The sequence below is a fragment of the Molothrus ater genome, chromosome 2 (genome assembly GCF_012460135.2).
Source record: "Molothrus ater isolate BHLD 08-10-18 breed brown headed cowbird chromosome 2, BPBGC_Mater_1.1, whole genome shotgun sequence".
In the NCBI taxonomy this organism is placed as follows: Eukaryota; Metazoa; Chordata; class Aves; order Passeriformes; family Icteridae; genus Molothrus; species Molothrus ater.
The window spans coordinates 77,282,383-77,301,021 of record NC_050479.2 but is presented as its reverse complement, the minus strand read 5'-3'; the positions used below and the strand labels follow the sequence as shown (position 1 = coordinate 77,301,021).

At 34.9% G+C, this 18,639-nt stretch overlaps 1 protein-coding gene across 3 annotated transcripts in view; it reads left to right on the top strand.

Moving 5' to 3' along the window:
- CNTN5 (contactin 5) overlaps positions 1-18,639 on the top strand; it is a 606,644-nt gene that overhangs the window by 182,470 nt on the left and 405,535 nt on the right. For 2 of the 3 annotated variants that reach the window (XM_036405801.2, XM_036405641.2), the window contains exon 2: positions 2,704-2,845. The exons of the other annotated variant lie outside the window; for it this stretch is intronic. The gene's annotated coding sequence lies outside the window, so the exon portion shown is untranslated. The remainder of the gene's footprint in view (positions 1-2,703; positions 2,846-18,639) is intronic. 3 annotated transcript variants of the gene reach the window in all.

Here is an 18,639-nt window from a genome sequence, read left to right as displayed (position 1 = left end):
AAATAACAAAAATTATAACATCACAGATGAAGATGAAATTTCCTTATACACATTCTTGATAACATTTTTATCTACTAAGTTTGATTTCCCAACACATGGAACCAAATGTCTTCAGCATGGGAAGAGGCTGCAGCTGTTTAATGTTACTTTGTGGATGTTTTCTTCCTCATCTTAGACTCACATAAGGAGTTTTTCTATGTTTGCCAACTTTCTCATAACTTGCTATTTGTCACTCTTTTTCATCTGTGATTCTTCTGTAATTATTAATTATGGCATACTTTCACTCACTATGTGAGTATATTTTCACTACATATGTTAGTTATGTGCTTTTTTTCTCTTTGCTGCATTTAAAAGTGATTTCTCCAGGTCTGTACTACCTTAGCTGGTCATTAGTAGGGTGCATCCAGCCATTGGGTCTGGAACATCAGCTCGTATCCTATTTCTTATTACTCTCTCTGCATTGCATCCTGTGTCCCACCATTCAAGGTCTGTTTCTCTGTACCACAACCATATTCCTCTATGCCATGTTGCTATGTTACAGTCATAAATATCAGATTCTATACAGAAAAACTACCTGCTACTACCACATATATGAAAATTTTACCATAGGAAGATACACAAAAGCAAAATTAAATAGACCTAGTTTCTTTTCAATTTTAAAAAATTGCTGTTACAGCTCTAGCATAGAGCTCATAACGAAGTTTAGCTAGGTAAGAGAAGTTCAGACAAAGTAAACATGGCTGACTTATAGCCTTGAAAATTTGTACAAAGATCATGGCATGCTGGTAGCTGTAGTAACATCTTATTCGCTGGGCTACAGGATCCATTCCACTCAGAGAAGTACCTAGGGCTTTTTCTAACTTTTAGGTAAATGCTTCAGGGTTGAGGTCGTCAATATCCAGGTGCTGATTGGAGAAGCTCATGGTGTAGTCAAATGAAATAAATCGTAGTTGTGCAGAAGTGCTTCTGTCAGAGATGGCAATTGATGGGAATTAATCTTTGTCTTCATAATCTTTATAAAATTTTACTGTTTTCTGCAAGGTGAACCAACTCTAAAAGAAGGATGAGCAGATTGCCTTCCTTTGCTTCATAAATCTAAATGTTTTCTGGACTGCAGATGCAGCTTTGAACCATTCAAGCCAGTACAAGGCAGAGCTGTAATATCACCTAAGTAAATTATTATCCTCTAGGCTGGGCTTCAAAAATAATAATAGGAACAGCAGCAGATTTTCTCCCTTATACTTTTTGTTTGTTTGTTTCAAAATATGCAATATAAGTCAAATCTATTCTCCAGCCCCTGAATGCAGTGCCTTTCCAAAGGCAAGGTCTAGGTAAAATTTTTAATTCAAACTCCAAAGCTAATAGAATGAGGGAAGATTGTTCATAATTCTTAAGTGAATTAGCTATGAAACTGGTAGTCAGTTCTACCACAGTGTTTTGGTAGAAGAAATTTGGACATCTAGTACATTTCCTGCCAGTCACATAAAGAGGTATAACTAGGACCCTTAGCTGGCTATTTATTTGGTTGCTTTGGTTTGAGGAGGGCAAAAACTATTTAATAGATGTACTTCCCGCTGCTGCTGGTTTCCCAGGACAACAGGTGAAGTAGACAGTTAAACAGAACATAAAGACATTCCCTATGATTCCTTCAGACAGGATGAAATAATGAAAAAGTCAAGGGAAGAAGCATTTAAAAACTTAAATCAGATTAAATACAAGAAAATGAAAAAAGGAAAAGCTTTAACATGATACAACTGTGTTAATTGTTTAGTTAATAAACAGTTTTTCACAGAAAAGACTGGGTTTTAGCCTTTATGTGAAAATTAATCTAAATGCCCATGAACACCACAACAGTGGTTTTTTGTTTGAGTTTTAGGGGTTTTTTTGTTTTGTTTTTTGGGGAGTTTTTTTTTGGGGTTTTGCAGGTTTTTTGCTTAGTTGGTTTGTGAGGGGGAGAGGTAAGGGTTTTTTTTGCTTTTTTAATGGAGGTTACTAACAATTGTTCAAATTTATTAAAAGTGTTGTGATTTCTCTGTTGTCAATTTAACTTAATGATTGAATAGTTCAAGCAATAATTATTTTAAGAAAGTCATGCTCTATTTTTTTAGGATAATAAGCTAAATGGAGACACATGCCTCTAGCGTAATTTCAAATGAGTACCTTGAAAATGAAATAATCAACAAAGTCATAATTGCATGCTATCTGGAAAAGGTCACTCTAAAAAAATTCCTGTGAGAAAACATCTTTACAAGAATGCTCATGAGCTGGTTTAAATTCAAACAACAGAAATTATTTTATATTCCTTCCATTATAGATGAGTCTACCTGAATATAGGAGGCTAATAATGTGAACCTGTACATTTTCCATACTTCCCAGCACTATCTTTTCTTAAAGGGTAGCAAATAAAGTAGAACTCTTTAATTTCTCTTAATTCTCTTAATTTTTTTTGTTCTTGTTGCAAGAAATAGGGTTTTTTTCCCACCAAACAGCATAAAACAAACACTTTTACATTCTGTATCCACTCTGAAGCAAGACAGCGTAGATTAAACTCATACAGCCAACCAGCACTGTCATGTCATGCAATATGCAAGTAATGAAACATAAAGAGCCAAATGAACATATGTCCACATAGAAGAAGGTTTGAGACATCTAACACTTCAACGACAGCTCTACACACATGTAACTTTTTTTCCCCCCTCACAGATTATGAAAAGGGAGTCCTAATACTGTTGGAACCAGCACAGCTCCTGAGCAGCGTCGGTTTTCACTCATACAGGACCTAACCTCTGTGGAGATCAGTTCTGTTTTGAAGAACAACTTCTGTACAGCCAATTGGAAAGTTGAGGTACTGGATATTTAGACAAAACTGCTTTTGGGATATGTTTATTGTCCTTAATTTTTGCCTTTATTAGTTTATAAAGTTCATTTCAAATACAGATGCTCTCACAAGCAATTTAAACTGAATAAGGTCACAAATGGAACAGAGATTAAAAAAAACAATCTAGATTTATGGATCATATTGTTATATTTTTCACCATGGGTTTGCAAAAGGTTCTGTTTTAAAAGTGTTTACCACTTCTTGAAAGTGTTTAAAATAGTCACTGCAGTATACTCCTGACCTGAATGCACTGAATAAGTTTTGAAATCTAATTTTTCTGTCATGTTTAATTCCTTATAATTGTTTCTAGAAATCTCTGTAGATGAGTCACAAAGTCTATACTGCATGTCTAATCTCTCAAGTATTTCAGTGGGGCTTGATCTAGGTCTAGAATAGGTGTGTTTGCTGCAAGACTCTGATATGACAAGTGAGTTCCACAAAGGTAAACCTCTTGGAGGTCAAGGATAATGCCCCTTTTAGGAGTTACGTTTTTTCCAGCTCATATTAAGTGGTTTGTATAATAGTGTACTTGCTAGAGTACTGAATAAACACAAATTTGTATTAATGAAGCAGGTGAATATAGAAAGTGCTTTGCTCAAGAGCTTGTTGTGATGCAAACCATTGTGATGCAGCACTGCAGATTTGAGTAATTTGAATCTGATATTCACTACAGAGATGAACGATGGTTATTCATTTTCAATTTATCATGAGTATAGCCACAGATTGAAATAAGATGGAGTAAATGTCTGCGGTTATCTGTTAACTGGTGTGCTTTATCATTTCATGGCTGAATGACTCGTGAACATGTAGTTCAGAACACCTCTAATTAATTTTTGAGTTGAGTCTTTATTCTTAACCTCAAACTATGGTTTATTAATGGGTTAAGGTAAAGAGCTTGCTAAAGTGTAATGTGTGGCTGTGCAAACATATTTGGAAGCTCATAGTTCACTGTTGGATGTCAGATGTTTTACCTGCCTACCCAACTAATTGAGAATCATATCAAAGAACCAGAAAGCCATTGTAATGAATGAGAGAGACAGTGACCTCCAAAAGACATAACTGAATTAAAACTGATGAACTTGATATGAGTAGATTCACAGTGTCATTTTAAAAATAACACAGTTTAATTCTTTTTCCTGCCCTTGGAAATGTATTGCACTAAAAGCATAGGAAAAATTGGCAAGTGAATTTTAACTTGTTGATTTTCAAAATTTTTTTTTCTACAAGTGTTACCAGAGTAGATTTATTGAAGGATATTTGTTATATAAAAATACTTTGGTTCTGAATGCACGCAAAGCAGGGTTTCTGGAATCTAAGAGGTGTTTTTAATAGTGTTGAGGAACAGAAAGTGATAGGGGAAGAGAAAGGGGAAGAAGGTTTTTTCCCAAGAGGTAAATGAAAAATCATTCTCTTATCTTTCTTGTTGAAGAACAGAAAAGATAAGTTGAAGACATAATTGTTTATGGTATATGAAAGACATAATTTCCCACAGATTTTTGTTTCTCAAAATAATTTCTTATAGCCTAAATAATTGTGTATACTATTCCAGAATTCTGTTACTCTTTAGACTGGACGTTTATGGTAGTCACGTTTTGACAAATATTTCAAGATCATTTATGTAGATATTCTTTCTACGTCAATCTATAATATCAAGTGACAGAACCAACTTCTGGCCTGTCAGCCTTTGTGTGAGATGTAAAATTCATCCTCTGTTACAACAGAATAGAACTGAGTCTTGTGTCTGTTTCTTAAATCCATGTCATAATCATTTGTCATAAATGATAAAGTGTTCAAATATAGAAATTCCTTCTGAAAAAATAAGATAAATTTCCAGTGAATTTGTTACGTTTCTATAAAGAGGAAAGATTTGGTATAATTTTATGCCTAAGCAGGAGCTGCTTATTTACTGGTGAAGAATATGCAGTCAAAATCATATATTTGGTAGTCCATGTCCTCAGCCTCTCCGTAAGTATATAGGGTGAAACAAAGCAGATTTAGGGAAAACCCTGAGCTTCCCTGCCTACAGTCCCTTGAATTTTTTTCTCAGCTTTGAGGTCAAGGCATATGTTCATCTCCCCTTTCTCAAAATGCAAAAGGTTTATTTTATTTTGCCTAAGATTCTGCTGATTCCCTGTTTATTTTCTTTCATTGATGTGGATATACCTTTAGTTGGATTTCCCAGGAATAAGCTTTGCATCCAAAACTGTAAAATCAGAAGAGCTGATGTACATCAAAGTTGCATTCTTTGTTTAAAGTTAACCACTCAAATAAATGGAAAACAGCAACAAAGTTTATATAAACAATAGAAACGTCTCTGATACATATTTTTGAATCAGCTGTCATTCTTTTAATAGTATTTATCTTGACCATTTGGATCTTGGCATAGTGATTAGATTTAATAGAGCTGTTAAGAACTGCTCTTTCTTTCAAGTTTTGCTGGAAAAAATTACACTGGTTAGGAAAAACAGTTGCTAAAATGGGCTGTATAGGGGGGTTGTACATTGTTATTTTGCATGATCTTAAATTCTGACACTTGTAACAGTGATGGTCAGGAACAAAAGTAGCAGTGATTTTTAAAACACAAATCTGCAATGTCTTCCAAATGTGAAGATTTCAATAGACTAACACACCAAGAGAGCAGAAGGACCTGACAGAAAATAGTCATTTTCTGAATGTGTAGAATTTAACAGTCCCTAAATGGTTCAGGCTGGATGAAAGAGAAACTGAAAAATGACCTTTATCTTTGTCACCACTGCAAATCTTGCTGTTCCACTGTTCCAGTGATGCATAGAGGTGGAAATAAAGGAGATGAGTACAATAGACTTTTCCATAGACTGAGTTTTCCAGGTCATTTAATTCTCTCTAGTGTGTTCAGAATCTTTCCAACAGAGCTAATGATAACAGATTGCCACATTATCCTACTCATGGTGACCTGTGTGGGTACCTGCCAGAAATTCTACTTGCTCAAAACTGGGTGAAAAAGAGTGTTTACTGAATTCACTTCTAATGGTTATTATAATTTATTCAGGGGGAAAAAATTGTATTATTGAGTACTCCATGTGTTAAATAATGACTCAATTATTTTGAAAATTGATACTTTAGGTTGCTGCTCTGCTGCAACTGATTTTGAATTTTCCTTACTCACTCTGGCCTTCTGCCAGTTCATGTTCCATGGGGACAGTTCTCCCTATCAAACAAGGCTGTTTTCTTGACATATAGCCAAGTAAAGCTACAGGAACTCTCTCCTTACCAAAAAAGAAATGGCTGTGGCTCTAAAAGGGACAAATGTAGCATTTTTAGTGAGATTTTTTTCTTTTTGTGATTACTTTTGGGCTGCACAAGCTTCCAGAGTGCTAAGGAAAAATCTACTACCAGTGAATATCATGGTGTTCAGACTCTTGATCATTTAATGATTTTAATATGATTTCATTGAGAATAAAATTGATGATTCTAAATTGTATCCTGATTGTTTGAATTTCTATCTTTCATGTAATTTTTTGAGAACAAATAAGCTTTAAATTACATACACTATGTGAATTTTACCATGAAAAAAGGAGCTTGTGTTTAAATATTAATAAAAGAAATTTTGACTCCTTGAACATGTATTGTTTCACCAATCAAATTGGAGAAAAATTATTTTTAAAAGAGATTCTGTCTGGGAATCCTGCTTTTGAGATAACTTGCTATTGCATGTTACCTACTTATCTTTGAGGAACTAAAGGGATCTATTTATTCCCACCGATTCCTAATCTAGTGTGTTCAAAAAGGATTTTTGAGATTACATCTAATACTTTGGGTTGGGGTTTTTTAATTACATTTAAGTTCCTGTAGAAATCATACTTTTTCCATATAAATGCAAAGATCATGTTAGGAGTAATACTAAAGTTTACTTACTATATTCCAGTGACTTAGTTAGGCTTTCCATGTAGAGCTATTGGTTCTCTAACTTAGGGCCATTCAAGCCTGCATTGGGCATATAAATTGCCCGAATAGCTTTCCCTTGATTATAGAATTAAAAACACTAGAGGTAGAAAATGCCATCAAATCTATTTCAGACATAATTATTCTCATCAGGAAAGGTTTCCTTTGGTTTCATACATTAAGGGCTCGAATTTCAATCTTACAGAAAATGTTTTGCCTGCTGGATGCAAAGTATAGCAGTTTAGCACCTGCTTTGCTAGCAGCTGAATCATCTCACATGAGTAACAACTTTCTTTTCAAGGTGGGTAGAGCAATAGAGACAGGAGAACCATAGGTAGCAGTGTTGATAGGAACACACTAGTTTAAAAATAGGATTTAAGAGGTTTATATGACTGATATCTTGTAGGAAACAAGCATGCCCGTGTTCTGAGGAAATTAATGTTTTTATGGCCTGAAATGAGTAGTGATTCTTCCCTTTCCTACTTAGAAATAGAAATAACTAGAATAGAAATAACTAGAATGTTCAAGGCTTTTGATCTTGAACCCATTTGCTTTGTCTTCAATTTTATGTTCTGACAGTTTACTTTATTTTAATTTTGTAATTAAATACTATATTTTGCTTTTCTGTAAATTTACAAAGGTTAAAGCACTTCAAAATTAAGACTTTATGTTAACATATTTTTTAAAAAGTCTTCCGAGTAATGTCTGAAGTCCTACTAGACTATAGTTCTGAATTATTCAGCTATTAGTACAGTTTTCATTAATACTGAGCACATAATTTGATGGATTAAATTGTGATATATATGTTTACAGCTTACTCCAGGCTAATGAGAATCTAAAATGCAACATATAATAGTGGTTCACTGACTTCTGTTGACACACAATAGGGAAAATAGAAATACTAGTCTAGCAAATTGCATGTATGCAGGTTTCAGTTCTCCTATAAATCTGTCTCCATACAAGAAACATTTTATGCATCCCAATGTGATCCAAAGAAGAAAAACATTTATCCTAAGATAGTTAGGCTCAGTCTGGCATTACAGTGAAGCCTTACCAATGACAAATCACTGCAAAAGATGTGGTTGAGTTCTCTCCTTGTGACCCTGTGGCTTATCTACAGATCATATATTCAATGATTAATTGGTTGATGCAGTGGAAAACATTCTGGTTTTGGTTTGTTTAATTCCATTCTGGTTTAGGGCTAAACCGATATACTATATTTAAGGGAAATTTCAAAGCAGTAAGACTTCTACTTTCCAAGGCATCTTGCTATCAGACTGGCTTTGCAATCAGAGTAAGCTACAAAGCATGCCTAAATTTTTCAAGCAGGTGAATTCTTGTGCTGATACAGCATCAGAAATCCTGGTGAGAAGAGGAGTGAACTACACACAGAGCCACTCCACTGAGGGTGCCACCTCCCACTGCTGAAGGATAACTAATACAAAAATACAAAATACAAAATTAAGTGTGCTAGGGCCTCAGCCCCACTTTTGGTCGGATCTGGGGAGGCACCATATTTTTCATGAAAGCAGCAATGAGTCAAGCCTGTCAAGCCATTAAAGTCCAAGTAGCCTTCAATGTTTGTTAAAAACAGCTCTAAAATTTCCATCAAGACCAAAATATGTATACTTTCCACATAGTGAATATGTGAGTCCAGTCTCAAACCTGGCTGTTTGAGACTGTGCCCATTGCTCTGCCATCTCCTACCAGCCACGTTGAAATTAGCTACAAGGTAGCCACTCATTCACATTGGGAATGGATACAGATACTACTCAGACACACACCCTTTCCTAAGAAATTAGGAGGAGAAAGCCTTATATTTTTAGCCACACACACTGTGAGTAGTGAATGCTCAAAATGTTCAAAGTCAGAAGCACTGAATCTTGAAGAGAGCTCATTGACCATGCCTTTCCAGATATGACATAATTATCACCATTTCAAGTGGAATTAATGTAATTAGATGGAAGACGTAGCAATCCCTGAGCTAGTGGTAATTTTTGGAGATTTCCATATTTTTCATTAATTTTTTTCAGGTACAGAAAACTCAGAAAACGGATGATTTGAAATTGATAATGAAAAACCATTGAGAGAGCTAAGGTCTTGTGTCAAATTTTCATTATGCAGTTTATACAGACATAATGTTTCAGAACAACTTCATATGCCATTCATGTTTCTCATTTTGTATTACACTCATTTAAATTTCAAGTTTTCCCAAGTATTTGCAAAGCATATGTTTATAAATATTGTTTTATCTTCTTAGACTTGCAAAGACCCCAAATAAAGTGCCATAAAAATGCTTATACCATGCTGCCTTAGAAGGAGAGAGGGAGAAAGGGGCTGTCAACAGATCTCGATCTTGTCTCAGTGTTCAAACCTGAATTCAAATTCATAGCTCAAGTGTTGCAGAGACATGTAGAGGACAGCTCTTATGAAATGAGATATATTTCCATCATTTGGAATGCTTTTAAAAGTAGTAGAAAATCCACAGCCTCACACAAAAATTGAAGCTATACATTCTATAACAGAGACTCTGATAATAAGCATTAAACATCCCTAATATGCAGCACAACTCCTTTAGTAGCAGTTTTGTGAGGAAAAATAATTACTTCTGCTTTGACAGGATGAGAAAAACCAAATCTCGGTATCATATATTGTCATTATACTAATTATTGTTATTTGTTTATTATAGCAGGAGTACTTTTCCTGTTTAAAGTCCTCAGAATTAAAGCTATTTTTATCCTTTTTTCACATATGCAGTGGGGTTTCTAAATAGGATTTCTAATTAATTCTTTCAAATTCATATGAACATTATTATTGTCTTAATCTAATATTTGATACTGATAGAAATGAGCTGCAAACTATTTAATGACATTCTGCAGGTACTGTCTTATCAAGTTTGTCATTGCCACCTGACACAAACAATTTTAGAAGTCAACAGTCTCATTAGTTAATATTAATGAATTTGGCAGACTCACATAATTGGCTTTTATCTTGTTTTTCATGTCTTTTAATGGGATTCCACAGGGAGAGTATAGACTTTGTATTTATTGGTTGTGCAACTTTAAAATAACTTCTTGCAACTGATGTCTGCCTGGATTTTCTCACATGAAATAAACTAGGTAACTCCCAAATCTGGTAAACTGAAATAGCGCCGTATAAAATGCAATTCATACAATCGTATTATTTAGGTAGAAAAAGGGCCTTGGACAGTCTCCATTCCAATCTTCTGCTCATGGCCGGTCAGCTCTAAGGAAGTCAGACCAGACTGCTGAGTTCTTCATCCAGTTGGGTCAGACCAAGATGCTTAGGTCTTCATTCAGCTGGGTCTTGAAATCATCCAAGGATGGGAAGTGAACAACCTCTCTCAGCTCGTGCGACTGCCTCTCTGTCCTTATGGTGGAAAACTTCTCCTTATATTCGGATGAACCTCACTTACTTAAATTTATACTTCTTGTTTCTCATCTTTCCAGCTTGCATTGTTTTGCAGAGTCTGGCCATGTTTTCTCAAGGACTTCCCCATAGCACTGGGGTCTGCTGGTAGTTCCCTCCAAGGCCAATTCTCTTCCAAAGTAAACAAGCCCAGCTCCTTCAGATTCTTGTCAAAGAACAATTTCTTCAGCCCCACCATCTTTGTGACCTCCTTGTATTCTCTTCAGTTGGTCACTGTCTTTCTTTTACAGAGTGGCCTGGAACTGGATGCAGTATTCTAGATATGAAGGTTCTTGGAAAAGCGGGAAATTAAGCAGCCTTTACCTTCATAAGACAATATTTAGAAACATGATTGCATTGGTACTATTTTTTTTGAGCTGAGACCAACTTTAATTTGCAGGAGCATGAATCAGACTCTTGCTGATGTGCCAAAAGCAGAATTTGATCTTCAGACATTTGCATCCAAAGGGATGAATTTTTTTTTTCTTGAACGAGGATATTATGTAATATCCTCTTAAAATTCCTGAAATCAGAAACATGAAAGCAAGATAAAAGTTAAGGTAAGAACAATATTGGTATAATTTATTTCCACAGGAGAATTCTCTGGTTGCATTTTTTGGTGATGTTTCCATAGCTACAGTTTTGTGTATATATTGCATTCTCTATTAGAATGAAAGAGAAAAAAAAAAGCAGCTTTTAACTGATGCAAAAGACATCCCTGTTTACTTGCTTTAAAATTAGTCTGAACTGTCCCAGTTCGTGCTCCAAAATGAAATAGCTCAATGAGACTGTTCCATTACGCTGGTTGACACCAGGTTCTCATGCATGCCTTTGCTTTCCCAGGAAACCAAACTGAGAACGTGATGACCATCAAAGCAGCAGCTTTCAAGGCAGGGAACATACTGAAGAACTCCTTAAGAAATTGATACAAATTAAGCTTCTATCAGTGGTTTGGCAAAAGGAAGACATAGCTTTACATATCATTCCCAAGCTTATTATCCTTTATTTTCCTTTTACACCTTCTGATTTCATCCCTTGTCTCTTATGAGACACAGTTCTTAGTAAATAATCATTTGTTGTTGTTGTTGTTTTTGCACAACTTTCCCCGTTAGTTCATGGCTTTATCTCTTGCTTGCTCATTGCATGTGGTTGGAGTGTTTTCTCGTGGTTTGAGATTCCAAAATGGATAGACGTGGGCTGCTCACTCTGTTCCTTCTAGAGGCAAGAATGAAAAGGTGGTATGTTCAGAAGAAAAATGTGTATCATCCTAATGCAAATAACTCAGAAGGGAAAATATTTATAGGGTGATTCTCTCAGCTTTATTTCTAGCCAGAAAGGGAGAAGAGTGGTTCTATATGAGACACAAGAGTTACAGTCAATAGATCTTGTGAATAAGTGACTGCACTATTTTTATTGGCTTTTTTTAAGGAACTTTAGAAGCTTAAACTGTCTCTTTTATGTTAAAAACATAGTATGTAGTCTTTGTGATTTAAAGTTGAAAGTCGTATTACAATATTTTAAATGAAAGTTGTAGTTCATCACTTATAGTAGAACAAAAGAGGGAAAATGTAGCTTCTTTAGTGCTTCTTTTCTTTTACTCCAAGCTCCTTTCAATTAAATCAAAAATGAAAGAGGGCCACAGCTTTCTTAAAATATCATTAAGTATTCTGGGGCTTAGGTTCTCGATACACAAAAATTAAAATTTAATTTTAATCCTATTACCTCAAGCGTATTGTAATTGAATATTCATTTAAATATCATCGCAGTTCAGATGCTACATTTAGAGATTTGTTTATCTGTAAATGGCAAGTAAAATTTTAAGTCTACATTTATTTAAGAAAAAACAAGTAAATTAGTTATTACTAAAAATAGTCTGCCATAACTATGTAATAAAGAACTCACATCTATGTGGATGAAAAAAAATGCTTTGACCAGAAAATCTCAACATTACTTGTGAAAGAAATAACTAATTTATTTACAAAACAATAAAATATGGAAGGAAACATGTCTATTAATGAATAGCCTGGATGGAAATGTTACCTGATAGGCTGAATATGTGTGGATTTCAGGGAAAAGCTTCTGTGATTGCATGCAATAAAGGAAGTGGTGCTCCTGAATATTGTAAAACAAGGCTTTTGATATTCTGTTCCCATTTTTGCCAGACTTTGAAAGCCTCTTCTTCAAGAAAAGTCTTCCCTGAATGGAAAATGAAAATAAACATCAGCATAACTTTTTCATACAGTAAGCAAATAAAGTGATATGTTAACTTATTTAAAGTGCAAGGAATCTTTTACAGAATTTATACTTGAATTGTTTATGAAGACTAGGCAGTATAAAAACAAATTTAGGCAAATGACTATTTCTACCAAGGAAAATGTAACATCTAAATTTTGTAACAGTAATCCTAGTTAGTGTTTCAGATGTTTTATGCAGCAAAATTCCACTTCCAAAATTTGATATTGACAATCCTTCAATCCAAATTAGTTAGTTTAAACTGAAATCCTTGGTTTTCAGAAACACTAAGGTGTCAAGACATCCTAAGAACAGGTAGAAGGGAAGCAGAAAGGCACTGGCAAGTGGCAGCCGTTCCCTAGCAAAACTCACTTCAAACAGAGAAATCTTTGTTTATCTTTCCATAGTAAATGTGAAGTAAATACTTGTTTTATTTTTTTCAAACAGAAAGAATTTTTTTTTAATTTTAAAATTTAGGAAAAGACAACAGAATATCGCAGTTTCTGTAGGCAGACTGGATGCATCTTCAGTCGCATGATTGGCTGGACTCTGAAGCATAGGAAAATACATTATTTTCATCCAAATTCCCTTACCTACTTCCCTATAGAGATAATAGCCTATACTGGAGGATTTGCTAGAGATATAAATGTGGTGGATAAAGCTCTTTCTTCTTTAGGTAGATCTTCAGTTTGTGCTGGTAGTTATTCTGGAGTTTCAGCAAAGGTGACATTGGCTATGCAAACTTCTGCAAACGGTCTGTGAGCTCATATTCAGGGCTACTCTCTGAGCATTTCTGTTGTATCTGCAGTACTTTTATGTATCCATACTGGTCCTACCCATCGAGAATTCATATGTATTTCTATAGAAGTTCATTTACAAAATCAATTACTGCTCTCCTTTTCTTTTAATATGTCACTTTTTTGTAATTAATGTGTACTTAAAGAGATGTGTTCAGTTTCCAAGATACACTGATCCGTAGATCTTTTTTAACTATTTTTGTTATGCAAATCTTCAAGCAGAGCTTTCTCTTATGGAGAGATAGGAGATATCCATAGATTAGTAAAAATATAATAGCCTCATTGCCTTCCTGAGTTCAAAATTGGAAAGTAAGTGGATATGTGGGGTAGAGAAACAGTGCTATTTATTTGGTTCAGTTTGCCCCTCACTGAACATTGTCATTTTTACAAGATGCAGGAATTATTTATTTCACAAATGTGATGAAAACGAATTAATAGTATTTATTAAGGTAAATGAACAAGTCATAAAAAAATGAAATGGATTTTGGCTCATTAAAAATATCCTTTACTCTGTAAATCATGCACTAATGAAAATTAGATAACTTTGAAAGGAGATGGGAAAGGAACTCCATTTGATGAGGACAAGAATCCCTGTACAGAAACTATGGAAGTACAAAAGCTATTATCTTAATTTAGGGACTCAGGAACATTTCCTGCTGGGTTCAATTCCCAGCCAGCATATGCAGTTGTGTGAAAATCTGTTTGCTATGTCCCATGAGCAATACTGCTTGCAGGAAACATATAGCTACTGCTGAGAAGGAACTCAAGAGACTGCAAGTAATATAGCAAAGTAGCAGTATGCTTTTCCCATTATAGTATAGCTACAAACCACAGTCTTCAAATTTCTCTGTTTCTCTTTCAGTTGATAAATCAGCTGATCTAACTCTTCCATTTCAATGACCCATCTAATAAAAATACTTATCAAGAATCTTAAATATTTTATAATTATATCATTATTTGTAGAAACAGAATCTTTGATCCAAGTTGCTATATTAGGAGGAAAGGTGGAACAGGCAATTTAGCTGAAAATCTGAATTCCTAGTTTTCTTGCTATAAAAGACCTTGAAAGTAGAAAGTCAATAAAACCACCAACTTAAAACCTAGTTCAAATTCCACTGTAGTTAATAGCAAAGCTTTCAGTAGTGCCAAGGGTTGCCTATGTCCATGACATTTCTACAAAGTTGAAGAGCAGCATACAGTCTGTCTGAGAAGTAGAGTCTTATAAAAATTCTAGATGTGTATTCTTTTCAAAGACAAAATGTCTATTGCTACTACAGGGAATTTGGAGTGAGCACATTAGCTTCCAGTAAAAAAGTAAAAATTACTTCAAAGTTAATTTGAACTGAGTAGCAATATGGATCAAAGAAAAGCTAGAAAATGTGAGATTGCATGGAAATAGAAGGTACAGAATATTCCTTCTTGTGTTTCTGTAGAAAATATATTAAAAAAAAAACCAACCAAACCCAAACCCCACCAACCAACCAAACAATCCAAAAAACCAACCACAACAAATGAGCAAGATAAACTTTTTAAACTCTAGAGTGACTAATCAGTTTGCTAGTTTTTGGGGAATTTTCATGGCATGCCTTGAAGCAAATTAAACACATTTGTGCTCAAATATATATATTAAAAAAGTAATAAACAATTTGATGTGCTGAGTCCTACTGTAATATGCAACTCTACATGGAGTCTGCAGAGAGGCATCACAAACAGAATCCTTATATTCCTTTGCACCAGCAACCGTCCCAAGAACAGTGGTATGGGGCACTCCAGGCCACCCTTGGGTCCATCCTCCAGTCCACGTTTGCTGTGAAACATGGCTCCTAAGTGCCCTCATCCCAGCATGGCTACAAGATAATGCTGAGGCTGTTCCTTATCTCAGCACTCAGAAATGCTTCACTCCCTTGCAAAGCAGGCTTCTGTCTCAGGCATCCCTATTTTCAAACAGCTTAACTCCTTCTTGTAGTTGAGCCTTCTTGCCCTCCATGAGAGCTCATTCATCAGTCAGAAATTACCACTGTAATTGGAATTTTCCCTTCATAGCTAAAATCCATTTTAGGATCTGACAGTGGAGTAAGAAAGGAAGGGTGGCAGAAAACCCTCAGACAAGGATCTAATTAAAGCAATATCAGTCGATAAATGAACATTCATTATCTGTAGACAAATGCAAGAAAGCTCACAGAATGACTGGGAACATCATGTTAATTGAAAAGCAAGTGACTCACTATAAATTGTGAAAATAAACTGTAAAACTATACACAGTGGTGATAGTTAAATAATCTACCAAAGTAATGAACAAATAGAAGTCATAGCCACATATTGCAAACTTTTAACTCACTAGAATGATCAGGGAGCCAGAGCACAAAAGATAAATAGGAATAGGACAAACAAATAGGGTAATTTCTTAAGATTTCATATATATATTAGAAGGGGATTGTGCGAGAATTATATTTTATTGTTAGGAACTAAAACTTGAACTGCCACTTCTGCCTTTATTTTTCCTATCAAATATATATTTAAACAATAGAGAGTAAGAGATTTTTGATTATTTTTTATTGCTTATTTTTATTTTTTTCTTTTGTAAAAGAAAAATGAGCATATACCATTATCCTACTGAGTTTATACCAAGTCATCAGCATTACTAAAACTCCCATATGTAGATCATAATTTCTACAAGAAGCTTGTTTTTCAACACAGCAAAAGAGTAATAATTCAGCTGAGGATGAAGAATTGCTTCATTTTAAACCCAAATGTTTGTCTTTAATATTTTTGTTCTTGTATGAAATCTACCAGCATATATTCTTTTTTGTCTGTATAGATTTTCCTGATAAACACAAATTAAATTATTATAATTCTTAAGACTTCTGTATAAGTAACTATAAAATTACCCTATTTTAAAACATGGTAATTGTCATACATAAGTAATCAGTCATGCTGCTAAATTTAAAATTAATTTGGCTTATATAGAAGAAATGTGTGTTTTTCTTGAATAGTGCATTCATTATCCATAACAAATTAGTGCCCACATAAATTCAGTCTTCCAGACAAATGAATGTTCAGCTACAAGAAAATCTGGAATTTGCACATTAAAATAAATGCAATTGTACCTATCTTACAAATGAAATTACCAGATCCATATGCAATAGTGTCTATTTAGCTGATAACATATACATTTTGCATGGTATAAAAATACACTTTTCACAAAACATGAGTTTGCATATTTCAAATCCAGTGGTCGAAGGTTAGAAATGCATGCATGAATTAGAGACCATGATTTATTTATTGTTTACTTTCCTTATAAAAACTTGTCATTTTTGAAACAGCCAGTCCAAGATACTAATTTTTTAAAAGAATGTCTTGAAAAAGAAGTCGTTCTTCTTCCATACACTTCACTGCATGCCTAAGGCATTTGGCTTTGAGCCTCATCACTGAGTCGTGTTTATTATGAATAAAAAGAAATAGCAGAAGTTAATTCAGTTCAACCAACATCTAAATCATCCTCAGGGTATCTGTCAATAAAAGGAACCTGGAATTCCCAGTTGGGATGAGTTGGCCAAATATTGCACATTAAACTTCATTTGGCAACACTACAGCATCATGTTGTAGAAGTCATCTTGCTAAGGTTTTGCAAAATGGGGTACTGCAGAGAATGTATAACAGCATTCCATGTTGTAACTCTGTCAAACTTAATAAATATAACTTGGGGTTTGTGTGAAATAATATTATTTAGAGTATGTGCTCTTTGTATTATGCATTTAACCCTTATCATGTAAATATTTTAATGTGATGTACTGAAGAAATTGCATCCTTATACTTAACAAAGCAGAGCTTCACTGTTCTCATTATAACAACATTTTCTCATCACTTGGATTTTCTTGAAAAAGCTGTTACTCCAACCTGACGTAACTCAATAAACTGCTGAAATTTGAGTCCTCTTTAACTGTTAAAACCTTCACCTACTATACCTGTATCGTCAAGGCTGTAGTCAGCTTCTGACCCTGCCATACTATATATCTACCGATACACTGTTATATTTGTCACTTCTATTGCATTATTCTGATTTTAACAACCTTTAGCCTCTTTCAATTGTCACTATTGAAAACTTCTGTTTAACGTTGGGTTATAGAATGTTCTCCCTTTTCCAACTCCTGAACATTCCTTCTCTGCTATATGTTTAGAACTTGTTCAAAGACACATTTTTTGAGCATGAAGTCAATAACAATGTTGGACAAAAACCTGCTCAGCTCATGGTGGTTTATATCAAATCTGATTCCAAGTTGTTTATTGAATTATTAATGACTTCTAATTAACCAACAATCAATGGACCATATATTCAGAATCAATATCCACAATACAGAAGATAAACCACAATGCTGGATATGCATAAAAGTGTAAGAAACCTTTTCAAATTCCTGAACAACCTTTTTATAACTAATTCTTGGAAGTGGGAATTTAACACACTGAGACAGCTGCCTGCGTTCTCTGGCTTTGCCCACACCCATATCAGCCCATCCACTGGTGAGGCAGCTTCCATGGGTGCACACACGAGGTGTGGGTCCTGTGTTGCAGTCTGTATCACCACTGCCCTGACTGCATCCCTGTGGCCACAATGTTGAGGACACTCAGCCAGCCCAAGACAGAGATTGCAATGGTGGCAAGGTGATTCTGGAATTCTAAAACTGCCATGGTCTTTCAGTCCTTCCTTTCAAGCTCACCTCCTTGGTAAGTCCCTTTTTACAATTTAATCTAGCAGTTGCTGGCATCTTCCCTCTAGGTCTGCCAACATTTGGACCAACAGGCTCTTGGACTGTGCTGTTCAGTCCCATTGCCACTTTCCCAGCCACTATTTTCTCTGGTAGGTGGAACACACGAGCACCCGAACGCAGAGCAATCCCACTTGCCTGGTATTCTCTTCTGCTGCTTCGGTACCAATTTTAATTGGTAAAAATTAACCTTCTATCAGTGATTTGGCAAAAGGAAGACATAGCTTTACGCATCACTCCCAAGCTTATTATCCTTTATTTTCCTTTTACACCTTCTGGTTTTGTCCCTTTTGTCTCTTATGAGACAGAGTTCTTAGTACATAATAATTTTTTGTTAGGGTCTAAAATTGGTAGGGAGAGAAGAGCCTAAAAAGGCAGTGAGCTGAAGTGTGTAGGCAGTTTTTCTGGAGGGCTCTGAATCTGCTGGAATTGGGGTAATCACAACATTGTAGACGAGAAAGAAGAAGCTGTGCATATTGATTTGGGTGGTACAGTCATTAGGGTCTAGCAGGAGGAGTTTAAAAGTCTGTTTTGTAAATATTTTGACTTAAAGTCAGTCTTAAGCATCTATGTGACTAGGTTCACTGGTTTAAGATCAAAGTAAAGTGATGGGGATAAA